Below are 15,761 nucleotides of genomic sequence, written 5' to 3'. Positions count from 1 at the left end.
GCCTGGAAGCTGCTGTAATCCATGCTCAGGCTGGCAGAGAGTCCCCATCAGCCCTGGGAGCAGGGAGGGTCCCCGTGCTCTCCAGCCAGGAGAGCCCAGCAGTGCGGCAAAGTAGGAAAGAAGAATAATCCTTTCAGATTCCCTTTTCCCCCTTTTTTTTTTATTTGGATGTAGCTGCTTCATTTATTTGTTTTTCCCCAGTGTCCTTGCACTGGTTTAACTGGAGGAGACACTTTGCCCTTCTGCAGGTGTGGAGCTGGACAAAGGTAAGGACCACGCTGGTCTTTGATCTCAGGATTAACAACCAAACAGAGGGAGGAGATTCTGATTTATCCTGGAGGACAAATCATTGGAAATCTCTCCCTGGACAGAGATCAGAGTGAAAAAAAGGGAAAAAAAGGGTAAAAACAAAAGTGAGGAGGGAGCAGGTGCAGATCACAGACCTGGACTGGGGTGAGGAACTCCAGAGGCAAACAGGAGATGTTACCTCAGGTGAGGAGCAGACGGACTCAGGGATCCTTGTGGGTCCCTTCCAGCTTGAGAGATCCCAGAATTCCATCAGCTTCACTCACAGATAATTAATTCATCATTCTCTTGTAAAATCCTCCCTTCACAATTATGTGTCTTAGGATGTCTTTAGAAGGTTTAATGTCCATGTTTAAGAACACAAGAAAAATCATCTAACATCAAAAAAAATTGAGTGTATCCATCCTTTATTCCCGTTCCTGCAAAATTACTGTCAACTTCTGCCGTCATTCCTCCCAAATTCCAGCTGCCTGGTGTTGTTTTTGAAATGGATTCTGAAACAAAACCCACAAGATGAGTTTTGGGTGTTACTCACACACAAGTTTCTCCTAAAGCTTTAAGTATGGTAAAGATGTACTTGAAATCTATGTCGATTTAAATCTGTGCTTTCAATCTATTTAGGAGCAGTTTAGGAATTTGAGAATTAATTCCTTTTGCAGCCGGAGCCTTGGCTTTCCCCCCAGAGCACGTGAGTCACCAGCGAGCAAAGGCTGACAGAAACCAGGGAGTTTCTTTGTTCTGCCATAAAATCATAAAGTTATGAAAAGAAAACAAAAAGCAAACCAGAAAAACAGCTGGGAACAAAAGTGCTGCTGCGAAGGGGATGAAAAATGGTAAAAACCTTCAATTTATGGACTTAATGTTTAATTTATGTGGTGGCATTGGATTTGAGAGTGTTCTGTCCGTGTGGCACTGGGAATGGGGAGATCTGGGTGTGAGGGGTGGGATCCTCATCCTGGTGGGTCTTGGCTTGGCCAGAAATCTGCTGGGAATCCTGTCACAGAACCAGGGAATCCTGGACTGGTTTGGGTTGAAAGGGACCCCAAAGCCCACCCAGTGCCACCCCTGCCATGGCAGGGACACCTCCCACTGTCCCAGGCTGCTCCAAGCCCCAATGTCCAGCCTGGCCTTGGGCACTGCCAGGGATCCAGGGGCAGCCCCAGCTGCTCTGGGCACCCTGTGCCAGGGCCTGCCCACCCTCCCAGGGAACAATTCCTGCCCAATCTGCCATCCAGCCCTGCCCTCTGGCACTGGGAAGCCATTCCCTGTGTCCTGTCCCTCCATGCCTTGTCCCCAGTCCCTCTCCAGCTCTCCTGGAGCCCCTTTAGGCCCTGCAAGGGGCTCTGAGCTCTCCCTGGAGCCTTCTCTTCTCCAGGTGAGCACCCCCAGCTCTCCCAGGCTGTCAGAGGGGCTGCTCCTGCCTTTGGCTTTCCTTGCTCCTCACCTGCAGCTCCTCCCTGGACGAGGTGTCCAATTACCAGCGACAGAGGGATTCACTCTTGGGCGAGAAACAGATTTATAAATTGGGAAAGGATTAGCTGAGCACCTTTAGCAGCTCAAGAGGAGCTTTATGATCCGTGGTGGCTCACGGCAGCGCTCCTGCAGGCAATTCCTCTGTGCCTGTGCCAGGGCTGCTGCTGGATGCGGTGATGTGGATGGGAGCTGAAGGGTGTCAGCACCTGGCAGGGATTGGATCGCTGCAAACACCGAGCAGTGCTGCAAAGCCACAACCTCTGAGAGAATTCCCAGAGCGCAGGGAGCAGAGTTCCCAGCCAGTGTAAATGAGGGAAGTTCCACAAAGCTTAGCAAAGCTGGATTATGGCACGGGGATGTGGCAGCTGCTTCTCAGCTGCTTCTGAGAAAACAGCTAAAGGGGCTTTTGTGGGGGGTTGTGTTTGTTTTGTTTGTTTATTTTGTGTGTGTTTGGGCTTCTGAGCCTTTGGAACTCCCAGCAAAACAGGCCAACCACAGAGAAAAACGCAGAATGATCCAGAAGCTGAAGCAGGGGAGATTTAGGTGGGATATTGGGAAGGAATTGTTCCCTGGGAGGGTGGGCAGGCCCTGGCACAGGGTGCCCAGAGCAGCTGGGGCTGCCCCTGGATCCCTGGCAGTGCCCAAGGCCAGGCTGGACATTGGGGCTGGGAGCAGCCTGGGACAGTGGGAGGTGTCCCTGCCATGGCAGGGCTGGCACTGGGTGGGCTTTGGGGTCCCTTCCCACCCAAACCACTCCGGGATTTTATGAAAGTCTCTCGAATTCATTCTGGTGAACTCAAACTCTCAATGCCATTGTGATTAAACACATTCCCACACTCCCAGGGGGTTTCAATAGCTTTCACTCCTTACACTTCAGGGGTGCCTGGAAATATTCCTCATTTTGATATTTTTAAAAAAGCAAAGCTAAAGCACTGTTGGGTTGTGTTTTAGGGTGAAGCTCTCCCTCCCTGTACCCTAAAGCTGATGCCAGTGTTTCACTTCAGTGGGAAAGGCCCTGGTTCCTCCCTCCTGAAGCTTCAGCCTCTCACAGAGTTTGGGAGTGCAGGAAGGAAAAAAATATCATTTAACCCCTCCGTGAGAGCCAAATGGAGCCGTTTCAGTGCCATAAATGGAGATATTTATTACCCCCTGTGCCCGAGGTGCTGCCTGAGTGTGTTATGGGTGACTCCCTGCTGATTCCTTCTGGAGGTTCCCAATCCAGTCCCGGGGTTTGGTGGCATGGCAGCTGATCCAGGGAATTTTTCATCTGAGTCAGGTGTGAAATACCTGACACTGCTTCATGCAGGAGCAGGAACACACTGCCCTAGGCGCTTGCAGCTGCAGAGAGACAGACTTGTAAAACGTTCTCCTCTCTACTTCCCCACAAATATTTCACATTGCAGTTGGTATCAAAGCTGCTCCTTTGGCTCTGGAATCTTTTGGGGTTTTGGGCTATTTGAAGGGGTTAGGGGTTGCACTGATAGATCAGTTTCCTTTATGAAGGAACAGTGCTCCAGCAAACCACATATCCTAAAAATCCTCAATAATTCCCTTTGTAGCTGTCAGAGCCTGCCTGGCACACGGTCTCCCAACAAAGGGCTCATTCCTCTCCTGGAAGGCTCTTTAGGAAGTAATTCTGAGGGGTTATCCAACAAAGTGCCTGTTGTTACTGAGGGTGATGCTTCATCCTTTGCTCAGTGAGGCTTCCTGGAGAGCAAAATAAATGAACTGCTCGAGGTGTGGGGTTCTTCAGAGAAAAATAAAACAATAGCAACAGAAAAATGTAAAACCAGCTCAAATGTTGCGCTGCAGCAGAAGAAAGAGAGGCTGTTAACTCACCCTAAACATTGTGTGCATCAGATGTGGCACAGTCTGACTCCGAAATCCAGGCAGCTCCTGCAGTTCCGTGGTGGCCAAGTGGCAGAGTCGTTCCCTGCAGTGTGGAGGAAGACGGGTGGGGAAGGGGCAGCCTGGCCCTTGCACACAAAGAGGGAACAAAGAGAAGTGGATTGTTTTTCCAGAGCCCTGGGTTTGGATTGTGGCTCCTGTTTTGCCCTAAGGGAAAGAGGAGATGGTTGGGAAAGGCAAGAAGAGGTTGGAGGGCTCTCTCCACGGCTTGGCAGCGCTGTCTGGGGAGATTTGTGAGGATTTCATTACTCTGGGAATGAGGAACAAGGCAGGTTTACCCCCTTGGCACAGCCTGGACCCTTGGGGAGGGCACTGTGGGCACTGCCAGGGCAGGGCAGGATGGGGCTGGTGGTTCCTTTAAACAGGCTTGTCTGTCAGAAAGCAGGGAATGAGTGATTGCTGCCCTGGCAAGTTCAATAAATGTAAAACATCAGTTCCTTGTCCTTTGGAGAGACACTCAGAGACTGCCTTCAGACAGAGCAGAGCGGGAAATGTCTTTTCAAAGAGACACGAGATATTAAATCTCTTTGCTGGGTGACAAAGGCTTTGGGATCGAGTGATTGCAGTCCTCGGGCTGCTGTGCATCCAGCTCCTGCCTTTGATCCTGGGACTACAGCTCTTGCTGTGGTGCCATGGGGAGAGCCCTGATTTTACCCAAGGGGCTGATGGGGTTTGGCCAGGGTGGAATTCGCTGGCACTTCCTGAGGGAGGACATCTCTGCTCCCTTCCTGAGGGAGGACATCTCTGCTCCCTTCCCACGCTCGGCCCATGAGATGTTGTGTTCACCCCCCTCCTGCTCCCAGGGCAGTGATCTCCAGGAAAGAGCTGATTTGATCCTTTGGGGCAATCAGTATGATCCTTTTGGGGGGGATTTTGCTGCTCCCTCCTACCTCTCCAGCTGGTTCAGTGGCAGATCAACCTCCCTGCTCCATCCCCTCCACTCCTGGCTGCACTCCCAGCTCAGCCCCACCTGGAAGTGGCTCCCAAGAACCCTTGGATTCCCTCAGGTGATGTCTGTGGCCTTTGCTTTCTGCTTGGTCACTTTAATGTCCTCCAGGAAAATCTTCAACAAAACTCCTTGGGATACTGAGATACCCCTGGCATGCAGGAGAGAACAGCTTGTCCAAGTGGCAGATAACATATGCCTTTCTCTGCTGCCTCAAATTCCCTTAAACATTAGGAGAAGGGATTGGAAAGGAATGCTTTGAGAATATTTCCTGAATCCCTGGTTATAGGGGTAGGCACTGTTTGTACCCCATTCCCTTGGTTTTAGTAAGAATGGAAGATGAATCAAAAATCACACTAGGGCAGAACTGAGCCTCAAGACTGGGTGTTAGAGCCAGATCGTGACAAGATCTACAGCCAGGTTTATTTTATGTATCTGGCTCATTTCTCTTCTTAGAGCCTTTTTTTAAAAGGGAGAATTATTCTGACACGTGACCCCAGCCCAGCCCAAGGTGCAGGAAGCCCACAGCTCACCTGGGCTGCAGCTCCTAAGGGCTGGGGCTAAGAGCTGGAGAAAACCATGGAAAACCAGAATGGTTTGGGTGGAAAGGGACCCTAAAGCCCATCCATGGGCAGGGACACCTTCCACTGTCCCAGGCTGCTCCCAGCCCCAATGTCCAGCCTGGCCTTGGGCACTGCCAGGGATCCAGGGGCAGCCCCAGCTGCTCTGGGCACCCTGTGCCAGGGCCTGCCCACCCTCCCAGGGAACAATTCCTGCCCAATATCCCATTTAAATCCTTCCTCTTCCAGCTTAAAACCATTCCCTCTGTCCCAGTTCCTTTGGGCACCGTGTGCTCTGTTGGTGCAGCTGGATTTGGGGGTTGTTGTAATTTATGATAATACTTCCTCAGTAGGATGTTTCTGGACAAGCAGAGTTATTAGTTCTCCTGTTTTATGGGAACATTTCCCCACTCCAGCGTTATCGTCCACGAGGATCAGTTCTGGATTTTGGGGCCTGTCATTAACTGTGCTGCACAATTTGCTCTGTTGGTCCAACAAGCCTTGGGAATGTGGGGGCTGTGGAGGTGGGCACGGAGTTCCTTTGTTATTCCAGAGTGATGTTGGATCCGGGGGTGCTGCGGGCAGCGGAAGCACTTGGCAAAACAGGGGAAAAATGTGGAGAGGTGATCCAGAGGGGGATGCCCTGTGGCTCCGAGCTGGGAACACCCCTGAGCGCGAGCCCAGCAGCTCTGGGTTCCTGTGGCCACCCAGCTTTGGAATTTCTCCTCATTTTGGCCACCTTGTCCCCATTCCTGCACGTCCCCCTCATCACTGCTCCCTTTGAAAGTGGATCTGTTACCATGGAGACAGGGAAAAGTTCACGAGGGGGGACGTGGCAGCGCGGATGGGGCACGGGAACGAACTGCTTTGTGGAGTGGCCGCTGCAAGCTCGGTGTTGGCTGTGGATAAACAGGTATTTTGTGTAAGGGTGATGGATTTGCCTCTTTCCTGCCTTCCCCTGCAGATTTATGAGTGCCTGAAGAAGAGAGAAGTGAGCAGCCTTAATTGAAGACCTCAAAGGATGAGGAAATGGCCCTCCCAAACACTGCAGCCGGCACAGACAGTGATATTTTATGCTGCTGGGAGATGTTATTGATATCAGATTGTTTATTGTAATCCTGTAATGTGCTCGGTTACTGCTGTTTGTGCTGGGGAAACAGGCACATCCCTGGGACTGGGACAGGTTCCTGCCAGGGAAACGGGATGGAAATAAAATGATCCTGCTTGGGGGATGGGGCAGTGGAGAGAGGGGTGTGAGGGGTCCCAGAAGGGCATGAGGGATCCCAGAGGGGTGTGAGGGATCCCATTAGCACCCAAATCTGCATTTTGATTTCTGAGTCAGATTTGCCTCCCAGGTTTCTGAATCAGGCTCACACAGGCATGTATGTGCCATTGTTAAATTGAATTTAAATTCTAACTGCAGTGGCTCCAAAGCAGGTGTGATAATATTAAAGAAAAATCTCTGTCCTTTAGCTCAAAGAACAGCATTCACTCAGGCCAGCCCCTTTGATCTCCTGCGGTTCCCTGAGCCAGAGCTCGGGGCTGTTTTGTTTCTCCTTTCAGGGCTGGGTTGTCCCTGTGCTGTTGGTTGGGGATGGATGAGGAGGAGCAGGGCTGAGGTGCTGTGCTGGAGCTGCCCCACGTCTCAGCACTGCTGAGTGGGATCCTTTCATTTCCTGACCCCAGGGATGGGGGTGGCACCTGCCTGGGCTCTCCTTGGTGGGGCATTTCCAGGGCAGGAATTCCTGGAGGAAAGCTGAGTGACAGAGCAGTTTGGGATGTTTGGTGGCTTGGGAGCTTTTGCCTCCCAGGGAGCAATTCCTTCCCAATCTCCCATCCAGCCCTGTCCTCTGGCACTGGGAAGCCATTCCCTGTGTCCTGTCCCCAGTCCCTCTCCAGCTCTCCTGGAGCCCCTTTAGGCCCTGCAAGGGGCTCTGAGCTCTCCCTGGAGCTTCTCCTCTCCAGATGAGCCTCCCCAGCTCTCCCAGCCTGGCTCCAGGGCAGAGGTTCCCATCCCTCTGAGCATCTCTGTGGCCCTGTCGCTCCAGTGCTTCACAAAGTCTGAGTTCCTGGAATTCCGAGGTGCTCCCAGGGCTCGGGGCAGAGACTCCCCCTCTAATTAAAGTGGTTTCCATTAGGAGCAGCCTTTCTGCAGGAACGGGAGCAGGAGCAGATGATGGAGCCTCTCCCTGCTCCCGGTGCTTTTGTTGACTGCCTGGGATAGATATCAAACATCCTCTCCCAGGATGTGTGGCTGCAGAGAATTCCAGGCACTTCCACATCAAGGTAAGAGAAAAATAATAAAAACATCCCAATCTCTTTTATAACCCAGCCCTGAGTAACCAGGGAACACTAAAGCTAAAATGACTTTTTGCCAGTAATTGTCTTTGGGTTCTTTAGAGCAATATCATCAAAGCTCTGTAGACTTAATACCCCTGGTTATGCGATTTGGAGCTCTGCTAAATGCAAAACTTAATTCAGTGTTCAGTTGTTTAAAATTTAAAGTCCAAAGTTGGCTGTGTCATAAAAATTTGGGCTGCTTCTGCTGCTTATTAGGGGAGGAAAAAATCAGCCTAATTCCATAGAATTCACAGGCACTGAGCCTACAGTGGGGTTTATTTGAGGGAAAATGTTCCTTTAATACATAAACCAGGAAAGGGCTGGAGCACCGAGCAAATTATGGAAATTCAACTGTGCAACAAAAAGGATTGAATTTGCATCCTGTGAAAATTTCCCGTTTGTCCCTCAGCAGGCTCTGCCTGTGAAGGTTACTGGGGCTTCTGCAGTGTCAGGGGAAGGTCAGAGGCCCTTCCCTTCCTCCTCCTGGAAAGAAATCTGGGAATTCTGTCAGAGAACCACAGAATCAGGGAATGGTTTGGGTTGGAAGGGACCCCAAAGCCCATCCAGTGCCAGCCCTGCCATGGCAGGGACACCTCCCACTGTCCCAGGCTGCTCCCAGCCCCAATGTCCAGCCTGGCCTTGGGCACTGCCAGGGATCCAGGGGCAGCCCCAGCTGCTCTGGGCACCCTGTGCCAGGGCCTGCCCACCCTCCCAGGGAACAATTCCTTCCCAATCTCTCACCCATCCCTGCCCTCTGGCACTGGGAAGCCATTCCCTGTGTCCTGTCCCTCCAGCCCTTGTCCCCAGTCCCTCTCCAGCTCTCCTGGAGCCCCTTTAGGCCCTGGAAGCCTCAAAGAGTGGCTTTTTTGTGGTCTGGAATATTAAATCCCAAATTTAATATAAATTCCCTTAAAAAAATTACTGAACCTTGAAAATTCTATCTCTACGTTTAATGCACAAAAATAGCAATGAAACTTTTCAAGAGACTTCCAGAGATTTCCTTGAAAATATTCATAAAGGATTGAAGGAAGCATTTTAAGAAGTGCCCATAATTCCAGGAAAAGTCCAGTAATAAGAACATCCCCCTGACAGCATCATGCAGGAGAAAAGAAATTACTTATATTTATCATCTTACTGTGTTTCAAAAAAGGCATTAAAACAGTTCAGAACTGAAAATAAAATCTAAGAAAAGCATGAGAGTAAACCTCACTCACCTAAAGAAAGTCCCATTAAAAATGCAGTTTCTAAACTTAAAACCATGGTCTGAACACTCCCATTTTCGCAGCACTCCATAAAACCAAGCCTGGAATATTTCACTCCTGGCTGGAGAAAGCCTCCCTGAAATCCTAATGAAGAGCTCATAAAAGATTCATGGCAAACGTGCAGAGGAGTGAAAAGGGCACAGCCAAAAATGCGCTGGGACTTCAGGCTGGAGTGGAAATGTCTCCTCTGTCGGAGAACAAAGATCCCATTTGGCTGCTCAGGGCTGTCCGGGTATCCCTGAGGCACAGACAGCCCTGGCCCCTTCCCTGGCCCATTCCATAATAGTTTATATTGGACACTGGGGCTTGGAGAACCTGGGATGGTGGAAGGTGCCCCTGTGCTTGGCAGGGGTGGCACCAGATGGGCTTTGAGCCCCTTCCAACCCAACCCTCCCAGGATTTGATGATCCCATGGTATTCAGCCCAAGGGCTGCTGGTGTGGGGCCCTGCTGGCATCACAGACCCCACCCCAGCTCAGCCCATCCTCACCTCCTTCTCCCTTTAAATAGAGAGATGATGCTGGCGAACCAGGGAAGGACACTGGGAAACCATTTCCCAGTTCGGTTTAAGGTCTGCTGCTCTGCTCTGTACAGACACAGCTCAATTCCAGTGGCAGCAAGCGGAGAATCTGGGATTTCATCATGGAGTTAAAGTGGCACGATGGGAAAAGTCCCTGAATCCAGCACCTCCTTGGGTACATCGCCCTCAGCCTTTGCAGGAAGGTCAGAGAATGACTTTATCTTTTTCCAGCTTTGTCTGTCTCCCTCAGCCCGTGGAAATTCCAGAGCCTCTGTTACCCCACTGAACATGGGCTTGGAATAATTTGCTCTCTGGGAAGAGTGGTGCCAAAATTTCCCTGGCTGCAGTTCCTGGGTTTGTTGGGTGTGGAAGTCCCTCAGGACTTCTGTTGGCAGCAGCTGAGCAGGTCTGCACTCACAGGGAATACTGAAACTTTTTAACCTTGAAACCGAGCCTAAAGCTGAGCCTAAGGTACCTGCACAAATCCCTGTCTGCAGTTTAAAACGTCCGTAGGAAGAGCAGGGACAATCCTACACTTTCTCCTTGCTAATACAGAGATTCACCTCTTCTCCTTAAAAATTCCCCTGGGATTTCTGGGTGTGGAGGTGCCCTGATTATGGAGGTGTTTGGGATTTTATGGGTTCCCATTTTGAGCAGTTTTTTCCCATGCAAATGTTGGATTTACAGTCTCCTGTCAGGCACTGCATAAAGGGAATCATAAGCACGGGCTAACATTTTTTTGCTTTACAGCCTGACGTAAATCTTTATTAGAGGCTGCAAGGAGTGAAATAACCTTTGGCATGGGGCACTTAGGAGGTGATGGAAAACCCTCCTGGAGCTCAGGGAGGGCTGGGGATGGGTTCAGGAGAGGCTCAGCCGGGCTCTTCTCTATCCCCAAACTCTCTCCTTGAACACCATGATCATCCATCACTTTATTTAAATCCCTTTCTCTCTTTATGGACTGGCTGCTGCTCCATTCTGGTTCATCCAGGCAAAAGTTTGCGGAAAAAGAAACTGGGGAAATTCCTGAGGGAGAGGTAAAGCTGGCTGGTTGTCCTTTAGCATGAAGAGCACAGTGCAGTTCCAGCTGCCTGCTTTTAATAAACAGGGATTTATCCCAAAATCCCAGACTGGTTTTGGTGGGAAGGGACCTCAAAGCCCACCCAGTGCCAGCCCTGCCATGGCAGGGACACCTCCCACTGTGCCAGGCTGCTCCCAGCCCCAATGTCCAGCCTGGCCTTGGGCACTGCCAGGGATCCAGGGGCAGCCCCAGCTGCTCTGGGCACCCTGTGCCAGGGCCTGCCCACCCTCCCAGGGAACAATTCCTTCCCAATCTCCCATCCAGCCCTGCCCTCTGGCACTGGGAAGCCATTCCCTGGGTCCTGTCCCTCCAGCCCTTGTCCCCAGTCTCTCTCCATGTTCCTTGTTCCCCCTTTCAGGCACTGCAAAGCTACAGTGAGGTCACCCCAAAGCATCTCCTCTCCAGGCTGAACAATTCCAATTGATTCCATGATTTTTGGTGTCAAACTGTTTTGAAAGGTGAAAAACATTTATTGGTTTGGAGCTCCTCTTCTGTGTTGCTTCATTAAAACCCGGCCAGCCCCCAGGAGATCATTCCCTGTATTCCTGCACTCAGCACTCCCCGCCCTTCTCCCATCCATCCAATGCCACACTTGAAGTATTTTAACGAAAGCCTCGGCTTTGTTGTGCTGCTTTCTAGAATAACAATGTTCAACATTCCAATCAATGGGAAATGGATTTTGTGTTCTCTCCTGGCCTCTGTCTCATCCTTGGGATCTCTGGAGCCCCCACCTGCAGAGCTGCCCCAGCCCTGGCCCAGCACAGGAAGGACCTGGAGCTGCTGGAGCCAGGCGCCAAATGAGCAGAGGGATGGAGCAGCTCTGCTGGGAGGGAAGGCTGCGAGAGCTGGGGGTGCTCAGCCTGGAGAGGAGAAGCTTTGGGGTGACCTCACTGTGGCCTCACAGGGCCTGAATGGGCTGACAGGAAAGATGGAGAGAAACTTGGGACAAAGGATGGAGGGCCAGGACACAGGGAATGGCTTCCCAGTGCCAGAGGGCAGGGCTGGATGGGAGATTGGGCAGGAATTGTTCCCTGGGAGGGTGGGCAGGCCCTGGCACAGGGTGCCCAGAGCAGCTGGGGCTGCCCCTGGATCCCTGGCAGTGCCCAAGGCCAGGCTGGACATTGGGGCTGGGAGCAGCCTGGCACAGTGGGAGGTGTCCCTGCCATGGCAGGGCTGGCACTGGATGGGCTTTGGGGTCCCTTTCAGCCCAAACCCATCCATGATTCTGTGTCACATTTCTTGTGCTGGCCCTGAACATCAGCTGGAGTCACTGAAATTCCCAAAGCCTCCAGGATTCCCACTTGCTGGGAGCGGCTGCTTCCTATTAAATTCACCTTCCTGCTGGAACATTCCCGTGGTGCTTTCCAGCTGCCAGCCCCCGTTTGTGCCTGGCCACATGTGACAGTGACAAGGCTGGAAGTGACACTTGCAGGCATTTGCTGCCTGGCAAACCCCCAGTGTGGCTGTCCGTGTGCTCGGGCTTGGTTTTATCCAAATCCGTTTATTCCAAACGCTCCCGAATGTCGGGGTGTGCAAAGGTAGGAGATTCCACCCGCAGGAAATGGTGTTTCCTGGAGAAGGGGGAATTGGGAGGGCAGAGAAGCAGCAAATGCCTCAGGCAAAGCCGGGCCTATGTGTAATCAGATTAATTTAAGGTCCTGCTTAATTTTAGAGCTGCTCTCATTGTGGGGAAAGAGCAAAACTGGGATAAACACAAGTAAATATCCAAGGATAACTGGAAACAGTCCTTGGTCTCATTACCAGCAGACACCTTTCCTGTTGGAAAATAAGGCAATTAGTGGGATATTGAACTTAACCCCTCTTCTGTGGTAGTTATTAAATTCCGTGACATTTCAGCTTGATTAACTTTTTATCAGCTCTGACTCGAGGCTGTCCCAGGGAACCTCTGCAGGTGGACGGGAGCTCTGATGACCCACCCCACCCACAGCCCCGGTTATTCAAGCTGCAGAGAATGATTTGTAAAACCTCATTAGGAGCAGGCGAACTCAGAGAGGCACTGCCTGATCTTTTCCTGCTTTGGTGTTGGCTGGGATGAAGAGATGGGATGGAGAAGGAAGGAGCCTCCTGCCCTGCTGGGCAGAGGGGGAGCCACCAGAGCTGTCCTGAGCTCCAGGACCAGGATGTTTTTCAGGAGTTCATCAGGTGTGTGCATAGGGTGTGTGGAGTGAAAGGACCCAGGGAATGGCTTCCCAGTGCCAGAGGGCAGGGCTGGATGGGAGATTGGGAAGGAATTGTTCCCTGGGAGGGTGGGCAGGCCCTGGCACAGGGTGCCCAGAGCAGCTGGGGCTGCCCCTGGATCCCTGGCAGTGCCCAAGGCCAGGCTGGACATTGGGGCTGGGAGCAGCCTGGGACAGTGGGAGGTGTCCCTGGGTGATCTTTAAGGTCCCTTCCCACCCAAACCTTCTGTGATCCCATGGATTTATGGACTGTGGTTTGTCCTACCCTGTCCCTCTGCCCCACAGCCCTCGGTGTCACTGTCACTGCTCCTGGGGAAGGTCCCTCCATGCCACCTTTGGCTCCCCCAGGTGCTCCCAGCCCCAGCTCCCCTTGCCCTCCCAGCTCCAGTGCTGCCAGCTCCCAGGGATTTCTCCTTTTCCAAGGCGTCATGGAAATGAAGGAAGGAAAATAACCACAACCTGAGGGTCTTTCCTGGAAAACAACTGCAAACCTCAGTATTTATAGCCAGTATCTGGGAATGTGTGTGCAATTCCCTTTGGAGGGGGAACTTGTCCCTTGGTCCCTCAGGAATTTTCTGTGTAGGAGCACAAAGATATAAAATCTGCTGCTGCTATTGCTGGTTGTTTTACTGTGCGCTAAGTAAGGAAAAGTAAAATAATTTGGGCTAAAAGATTAATTTTTGATAAAATTTTTCTTTTAATTTTAATAAAATAGTAAATACTGGTAAAAGCATTTTGTAAAACTCTTAATTTTACAAAATACTGAACCCTAACCTGAAGCAAACCCTAAAAAATAAAGCTCCGAGTCCAAGTGGGGTTGGCTGAGTTAGGGAGCAATGGCCAGGGAGGTGGCAGAAGTCATTGCAAATCGCTCCGTGCTCCAAAAGACCGGGAGTGAAGGTAACGAAGGATTAATGGAATTTGCTTTTGTCTCTCTGAAAAGAGGGGGAAAGGCTCCTTAAATCAGTCTGGGCTTGTCCTGCTGCTGGGGACACCAAGGTTATGAAAATCCAGCCCAATCTGCTCGTTTGGGTGATTTAATTAAGATCTGGCTGTGAGGAGCAGCAGCAATGGGGCTGCTCCTGCAGCTGTGATGGATAAACAGTTCCTGGGAGGTGGGAAAACACTGGGAATAACTCTCTGCCTAAGAGTGGGAACTACCAGGGGATCGGTTTGGAGGAAATGGAGAATGGTGATTTTACCAAATCTGGGAGGAAAACTGTTTATTTGGGAGATCCCAATACCTGATGAGGATGAGGGACCGAGCTCTCCAGAGGTTTCTGATTGACCTCAGAGAGAAATTCCAGGATATATCCTGGCAGTTTCTTTTCCTCCAAGAAGTGGAGGGAAATCTCCACAGCCCCATCACCCGTACCTGGAGAGAATATAAAATATCAAATATCAAATATCAATTGCTGGGCTTTAAACCAGATCCTTGGGAATCTGAGATGTGTCCCTGGCCTCTCTTGCCATGGATCACGGAATGGTTTGGGTTGGAAGGGGTCTTAGAGCCCACCCCTGCCATGGGCTGGGACACCTCCCACTGTCCCAGGGTGCTCCAAGCCCCATCCAGCCTGGCCTGGAGCGTCCTTTTCCCAGCTTGATTGATAATGGGAAGTTTTTAATGGGAAAAAGTCTGTGGCCAGGCAAGTTTTCAGCTGTTCTGAGTCCTTTTCCAGCTGTGAGAGTTCCTAAATGGACAAGGCTGTCGAGCTCTGGCAGGGGCTGCCCAGGGAGGTTTGGAGTCCCCACCCCTGGAGGTGTCCAAGGAGCTCAGAGCTCTGGGCTGGGGACAAGGTGGGGATGGGGCACAGCTTGGATTCCATGGGCTGGGAGGGATTTTCCAGCCTCAATAATCCCTGTGATCCCTGTGATCCAGGGAGCAGAGCCAAGCATGGCATTTTTTAGTGTTTATTTTCTCACCTAATAAAATAATAATTGAATTTAAAATGTTCTTTTCCAGCATCTATTTTTTTCCCGTTGAAGTGTTCCTTTCTCCTTATCAATCCATGCCCTAATTAGTGGAACTGCTCCGGTGTCTCAGATCTGGGCTGAGGAGCTGGGAGATAATTAGTATTTCACCAATTAAGCTTGTTGCAAGTTCATGAATTCACCTCTTAGATTTCTTTCCCATCACATTCAGAGCGAATCCAGTAATTTAACAGCATCTCCAGGAGGGAGCAGAGGAGCTGCCCAAAGACTTTCTGGGGTTTGAAACATTATTGTAACAGCAGCTCCAGGATTTCACCTTTCCCTCCCGGCTGTCCCCCAGCTCCCTCTGATTTCTCATTAGACCTCATTAAATTATGGTTGTTAGATTATGGCTCTGACCCTGCCTGACCCCACAGAATTTGTTTCCATATATCTTTAATGTAAAAACAGTACAAATAGCAGGCTGGGAGTTGTGATGAAGATCAGCGTGGTTTCCTTCCCTTTTTCCAGCTGTGTCCCAGCCAAGCAATTCCCAGAGGTCACCCACCCCTGGTCTCTTCTCCAGGTGAACAATCCCAGCCTTTCCTCCCAGCAGAGCTGCTCCATCCCTCGGATCATTTGGTGTCTCCTCTGGCCTGGCTCCAGCAGCTCCAGGTCTTTCCAGGCTGCCCAGGCAGTGCTGGAGTCCCCAGCCCTGGAAATGGTAAAAAAAAGTGTGGATGTGGCACCTGAGGATGTGCTTTGGTGGTGCCCATGGTGGTGCTGGTTGGTGGTTGGACTGGGTGATCTCAGAGGTCTTTCCCAACCTTTACAATCCTGGATTCTTTAGGGAAAAAGTGCTGGTGGGGAAAAGATATAAAGATGGCAAAATTCCTGAGGAGAGAATTTTAGTCTGCAGCTCCTGGTGATTGAGGGGATGGAGGTCTCCTCCTTCAGAGGAGTTTCTGCCTCCAAATGAATCAAATCAGGGCTCAGAGCACTCCCTCTGTGGCCAGGAGGGAGCTGGAGGCTGAGGGATGCCTCGGCCAGAAGGTTGAACTGCACGGGGCTGAGTGGAAGGGGGTTCAGGGTTGATGGGGTTATTCAGGGATTTACAAGGCAGCTGGAGCAGGATCTGAACTCATTTTTAAATGAGGAAACGGCGAGGTCGGGAGTAGAGCAAGAGAATGTGGCATCAAGAGCCTTCTGTATTTGTGGCACCAACCCTGCCGAAACCTCGCCCGAGGGCAGCAGATT

The 15,761-nt window shown here is 51.1% G+C and overlaps 1 long non-coding RNA gene across 1 annotated transcript; it reads left to right on the top strand.

The window, feature by feature from the left end:
* Positions 1 to 32: 32 nt before the first annotated feature.
* Positions 33 to 6,338, top strand: LOC125329116. Its single transcript, XR_007205047.1, has 3 exons — positions 33 to 111; positions 202 to 266; positions 6,158 to 6,338. It is a non-coding gene; the product is annotated as an uncharacterized LOC125329116 (long non-coding RNA).
* The last annotated feature ends 9,423 nt before the right edge of the window (positions 6,339 to 15,761 follow it).

The sequence above is a fragment of the Corvus hawaiiensis genome, chromosome 8 (assembly GCF_020740725.1).
Source record: "Corvus hawaiiensis isolate bCorHaw1 chromosome 8, bCorHaw1.pri.cur, whole genome shotgun sequence".
Classification (NCBI taxonomy): Eukaryota; Metazoa; Chordata; class Aves; order Passeriformes; family Corvidae; genus Corvus; species Corvus hawaiiensis.
The sequence above is the reverse complement of the archived record's forward strand: the minus strand, read 5'-3'. Positions and strand labels throughout refer to the sequence as shown.